We start from the raw sequence: 6,568 nt of genomic DNA, 5'->3' as shown, positions 1-6,568 counted from the left end.
GTAAGAGACAAAAAAACACTTAAGCCTTCAGTAACTTCACAAGCTGGTGTTTGAATTAAACTTAAATGCCCTGTGCTATATGAAATGCCTTTGGTGAAGGTATTTCTTGCTATAAATATTTTATGTTGGATAGTAATGACCAGCTTTATTTTTAAGGCATCTGCAGTGACCTCTGAGGCAGACAGTGGAAGGAAGCTGATTGCACTGATTGAAATGCTGTTGCTGAATTCCAGATGAAGGACACAGACATCTCATGCAGCTGTCTCTGGCTAATCCAGCAACTAGAAATAACGCTATGTGAATGTACCATATTTTACCCAATGAGAATTTAATGCCATATGTTTATTTTTCAAATGTTAAAGAGCTCAAGGGAGAAGAAAATGAGAGAGGAAGCTCATTTTCTTCCTCATGGGTGAGAACTGGAAGTCATTCTAATAAACTTTACCAGGGGCCTCACAGCAGAGTAATAGTTATGGACAAAAGTATTCCTAAGTCACAGTGGTTCTGCAATGAAACTGAGTCATTTGGAAACAGACACTTGACTTTCTTCTTGTCTTATTGAAACAGAGGTTCCTTTAGGTATTGCACTGCTGTTCAAAATTTGATTTGGAAGGCACTTGGAAACAAAGGTGGTGAGTGACAATGTAAATCCTTCAGGTAACTAAATGTGTGTAGCGAAGGAAATAGCAGAGCTAAGCTACAGTGGTTTGCAAATCCATTTGAATTTTTCCAATGTCATCTATGGAATAAGAACTTTGCCCTTCTACACAGCATGATTAAGCATCTTGGTAGTATGTGCTTATTTGTGAGCATGATTTTGTGTGATTTTGATGCTGCATAAAAGCTTGCACAATGTTAGGCTTATTTTAAAATCCTCATGTTTTGAAATGAAGTGTAAGTAACTGTATGAGAGAATCACTGTAATAACTTGTCATAGTCTCTACTCTGTAAAACTCAAAGCTTGAATTCAGATAAATATACACAATGAAATTTGGCCAGCATGCTACTAATTAAGCCAATTAAATACTGTCTCCCTGATCATTATTCTGTTAATTGGCCTATAGAAATGACGTTTATGTAACAGACGAGCAATTTTGAAGTAATAAATTGTTAGAACTCACTGAATGCTCAGGTGTAGGCTCAGTCCATATATGTCCTTTCAATGCTGTGGATTGTGAGTTTCCATAGAAACTCTACAAACATTCAAGAATTAAATTTGGAACACTATGTTAGTAAATGACTTTCTTGCTTAACAAAATGTTTATGTGATAATATTTGTTATTATAAAGAACAATAATGTCTGTTGACAAAATATAGGTTATAAATATTTGTATTTTCTGACTTTGTTCCTGTTTTTCCGATCTTATTCCACTATGAGGCACTTTCTACTACCCTATAATTCTTCTTCAGCTGAATTTTTATCTCAAATACATTATTATCATTTTGCAATTTCTTTGTTGACTGAACAGAAGGAGAAAATACAGGAAAGTAGTAATTAAGAGTAAACCAAACTCTGCTATGTCCTACTTTTTCCTGCTAAATTCTTTCTAGGTCACCACCTCTTTTCATAAAACAACAGACAAGTGCTCCCATCCATAGAACAGAAGATTAGTGGAAAACAGTTTCCAAGACATGTATTTTCTCCCTTGTGCCCCTGCCAATGTCGGCAATAAATATGCCTGAAAATGCAGCTTCTTTTCTCTGTAAATGAACAGGTGTTTTGCTTTGAATTCAGCAAGATCCATTGCCTAGCTCTGCTTTTTCCATGTCTCTGATTCCAAATCATTACTCTGAGCAATGGACTACTAAGAAAGAAGAACCATGTGTTCCCCATCACTGGGGAGCCTCCTGCTTTAATAAGGCCCTTTCTGGAATGTCAAAGATCAAGCCTCCCAGTGTCTGAGCATTTCAGAAACACCTCTTGGTCTGAGATTTGCCTTAGTCCCTTTCATGGCAAGGCTGGGTCTCTTCATCATCAGCTTTAACTCTTCAGACACCGATTCTGTAGCCACATAAACATATCATCTTGCATATTAGGCGTTCTTTGCATCAGTGATCTCTTCACAAGTAGTTGAATAACAACTGACACATCTGATTCACTTGACAGTTCCTTTTACAGCTGTGCAAATTTTGGGGAATTACAGGAAGAGCACTAGCTGATGACAAAGGCAGTAAGGAGGAAAAGGGTGCTGTAAGGCAACAGAAAAATCTTAAGCAAATGAACCATTAATTTATAATTCAGCAGCTCAGTAGAAGACCTTCCAAATGGTCAATGTGTTGACAGCTTCAGGTTGAATATCCATAAAAACACTCTTTAATATATAAATATGGTATTCAAAATTGTTGAATATCCATCCAAAATTTTTGAATATCCATGATGTTGAAAATATACTACAGAAGCTGAAAGAATGAGGACATCTTCTGCCAAAGAGTGAATTCAAATAATGTAGACTACAATATTCCTTATTGAAGTTGTCAAATAATGTACAGTTAATTAAATTATGCCAATCAGTGAGGGGCACAGAAAGTTTCAAAATATGACCAGTGAAACACATCAGTCTTTAAATGATTCAAACAGAAAGCAGTGGCAAAAAATGGTAGACACTGCTGCATGGCCATGCTGGAGCATGAAGGATCCCTCAGGACATGAGGGCTATGGCCCTGGCAGATCCAGTCTACATTTCTGCCAGCAGATGCAAGAGCATGAAGAGTGCAGGTAGTGGTACAACAAACGCATTTATAAAGGCCTTTTGAAAGTATAAGTGCAGCACCTGCATGCAGCACTATGTGCTTAAAAACGGAAAGCATGAAGTGTACAATGTCAGCAGAAAGCAGGCTTTACAAAGTGCTTGTTCAGTGCTTCACAGTCTCCCTGCCACTTGCTGACACCTTTCTGAAAGAGTGCACCCTGCCTAGCATTGTGAAGATCCCAGCCTTATATTCAGTTCTAGCCCTCATTCTGTCCTTCCTGCCTCTGACTAAGATCTGTATTAACCACCTCACAGAGAAACACCTCATCCCCCTGCCTTTCTCTCTCTACTCTTTCTGATGTTGCTGAGTACACTCCACACCTGAAGCTCTTGCCAACTGTCCTTGCTGTGCTACTCTCTTTCCTTGGGCCTATTCATCCTCCCTAAAACCAGTTCAAAATTTCTTTTAGGCAATTTCCCCTTTTTCTCCTTTGAAGAACAGTTCTTGGTCCCTGTGTACTCTATGACCTTTCCTTTGATGATATCCTCTGCCTAATATGCTTGAGCTACTACATTTAACCTTCAAAAATCAAGCAACTATTTTAAACTACTCTGTCACCCATAAGTAAACTCCTTTGATCAAATAAAATATTTCTCCCATACATAAACTCCTTTGATCAAATAAAATATTTCTCTCTTCTTTTCTTCTCTCTTCTCTCTTCTTTTCTGATGATTAGTTTAAAATTAACTTGGTCAAAAGTGAGTTCCTTTCAATCCTTTGCCAACTTCCATGCTTTTCTTAAGTGCCAATCACACCAGTATTATTGTTTTCTGTTATGGTTCATAGCTGAACTACAATTTTAACACTTCTTTATCGCTTTCTCTGCATACATACCTTCAGCTATGTTTATCCTCCCAGCATTTTCTAGACTCTACTTCTGCCTATCTGCTCTTCTTATTCAACAGTTTCAGTCAGCTCATTACCTGCATGGATCTTGGATACATTACCCTTCTTTTGGCCTTTCCCAAACTTGTGGCATAATACTTCAGCACTCATAGAACAGATGAACTAATTTCTCTCATCTGCAGTGAATTTTTTGTTATCCACCATCATATGAAAGTTCATTTTTAGAGCTCCTTTTTTTACATCTGCCTTATATTCATCGTCTTAGTGATGATGTCTCTGAAAATCCCAATAATACAAAAATACTGTTACCTTCTTGTCCCCTACTGCTCCTTGCACTCAAACTGCTGCCATAAATTAAAGAGGAAAGCATAGCAGATACATGGATTAAGATATAGTTCTTAAAATAAAATCCAGAAAAAAGAACAAAACAACAAAGTCACCGGCAATGGCTGCATGGGGTTATAAGGTATATGTATTTTATTTACCTCAAAATATAAGGTTTATTTATTTTAGAGGTTTCAAATTATTCAGAGTGATAATTTTGCAGCCTAGGTGTTATTACTTCCTTTTAAAGGCTGTGTATTCTACCACTCTCTGATGTGCCCTCACATGTTTAACTTGCAAACATTTCACAACACACACAACTGTGTGACCATCTATTGATAAAGTTAATTTTATTGAAAATGGGTTTTGTGTTAAAACAGGGTGACATAAATTGTGTCTGATTATTAAAACTGTGATAATAATAAAATTATAGGGGCTGAGGATAAAATGCTGCTGCTTTAGTTAGGTTTTGGGTTGTACCCTTTCTGTTCCTGCACAGTTAAAAGTATGTCAAGAATATTTAGGAATGTTTTCTGAATAAAAGCATTCACATAAATAAGGACTCTCATTGTCAGGAATACAGTCTCTTCTAATTTCGAATAGGCTGAAGCAACAAGCAGGGAAAAAAAAGGGGAAAGAGAACACCTTTTTTGAAGGGATTATACCCCTAAGGTAAGAAAAGATATGGCAGTTCAAAAAACAAAAAGAGGCTCAGGAGATAAGGGGTAGCCAGAACTCTTCAGTAGTCACACAGCCAGTTTTTGAAAAGGTTGATGACTATACCAAATAAAGGGCTTTTATTGTGTTGTTAGCAGCAAAAAAAGGAACATGCTAAACCTACCTATTTTAGTTTATCACATACACTTATCAGAATAAGGAAGCTGTGTTTAAAGGTCATCATGCTATGTGAATCATAAGGGAAGATTTGAAGGAATATCACTATGGATTTGGGTCAAACTGCTCTTTGAAATGTTATCTCAGACCCTTTCTCCTCACATGCTTTTTATCACACTCACATATCCTCCTTCCTCTGAGATTGTCATATTTACCAATTTCTCACAAGCAGAGGCTGTATCGCACTTCATGTCTGCACAGTCTTTAATACAAACGAGGCCTAAGTAAGGTGCATGGTTACTGGGAAAACTATCATCACACCTGTTCTGCATTTTTGTGCCCTTTGCTTTGCTTGCAAAGTTTAAGAAGAAAACAGTCAGAGCACTGAGGTCTTTAAACCCCTGGCTACATATCACTCGTGCATGATGAATGGGGCAGAAGCTGACAGAAAGGTTGTGGATATACACGATGAACAGTACCAACACTCCCGAGAAACCCAAACAGGTTTAACACTTGTATCTTGACCATGCATCTAAACCTTCATATTGGCACCATTGCACCCTGATGTGTTTTAGGAATGGTGCTACCCAGTTTAGTGCTCCCACTGAGATTCTCCAAACTATGTGCCATTTGCTTGCCCCTTTCTCCTCTGCCTCTCTCTCTGTGGAGAGCTGGAGATGAGAATTGGAGGCACAAAAAGCAAACATCATGGGTTGGGATAAAATCAGTTCACTGGAAAGGGCACTGGACACTGGACACCACACACCATGAAGCAGACAAGTGCACACCTGTACTGCACACCTGTTCCCAGCACACCTGTGCCATGCTCTGACTGCCCTCCCTGTAGCTCCTGTCTCAAAGTACAACACTGCATGACTACCTTCAATCAGGCATTTTACGATGTTAAACCTCTTGACTTCACAAATCTAAATCGTATTCTCTTTGTCTGTGATTTCCTTTTTATCTAAGAGTCTGGTAACAAATTCTGTGAAGTATACCAGGGCCACTGACACCTTCACTGTGTCTTGGATGGTGAGCTTTCAGCAGAGAGCTCCTGGCACTCTACAGACCAAACAGATTTTTTTTCCAGCTGATGACTGCTACCTTAAGGGGATGACTGGCTGAAGGGAACATGCGCTTGGTCCATGAGCTGATCCATGGTAGCCCAGTCTCATTTCCTTCTATTTTACTGTGCTTCTGCTTCCATTTCATCTGAGAGGGCTGTCACAGTTTTCCTGAGCCAAATGAGCCAGAAGAGAAAAATTGTGCCTTCTGACAGTATGTAAACAGATTTCCTGGGGTGAAGTAGATGGTCTTTGTAACCTAGGACTTTCTCCCCAATCAATAATATGATGCTTGTAATGGTGTACGTGGCTCAGATAACAGAAAATTATTGAAGTTCATGAATAAATGAATTTAATTATATAGTCAGGGAGCCAGAGCATAAGAGTTAATCTAGACAATCACAGTAGATACACAGTAGATCAAACAACTCATGGTTTGGCATCAATTAACATCATCCTAGTCAAGAATGCAAGAACCCTGGGACGTCGGACAGTCAGGTCCATTCCTAGATGGTGTACTGGCACTATATTGAGGATAAAAATCTGAACAGGACAGGATCCTTCACTAGATATTTGCCAACAATTTAAGAGGAAGCAACTGGTATCTCCCAATATGAAACACACACTGCTTCATCAAGTCAACATATGGCAGGGGAGTATGGCTACATACCTCAACAAATAATTATTTAAGACAGAAAATGTGAAAATATTTTAAATAGTAAGAAAATAATGTGGTTGGGTGCTACAAG

The sequence above is a fragment of the Melospiza melodia genome, chromosome Z (assembly GCF_035770615.1).
Source record: "Melospiza melodia melodia isolate bMelMel2 chromosome Z, bMelMel2.pri, whole genome shotgun sequence".
NCBI lineage: Eukaryota > Metazoa > Chordata > Aves > Passeriformes > Passerellidae > Melospiza > Melospiza melodia.
The sequence above is the reverse complement of the archived record's forward strand: the minus strand, read 5'-3'. Positions refer to the sequence as shown.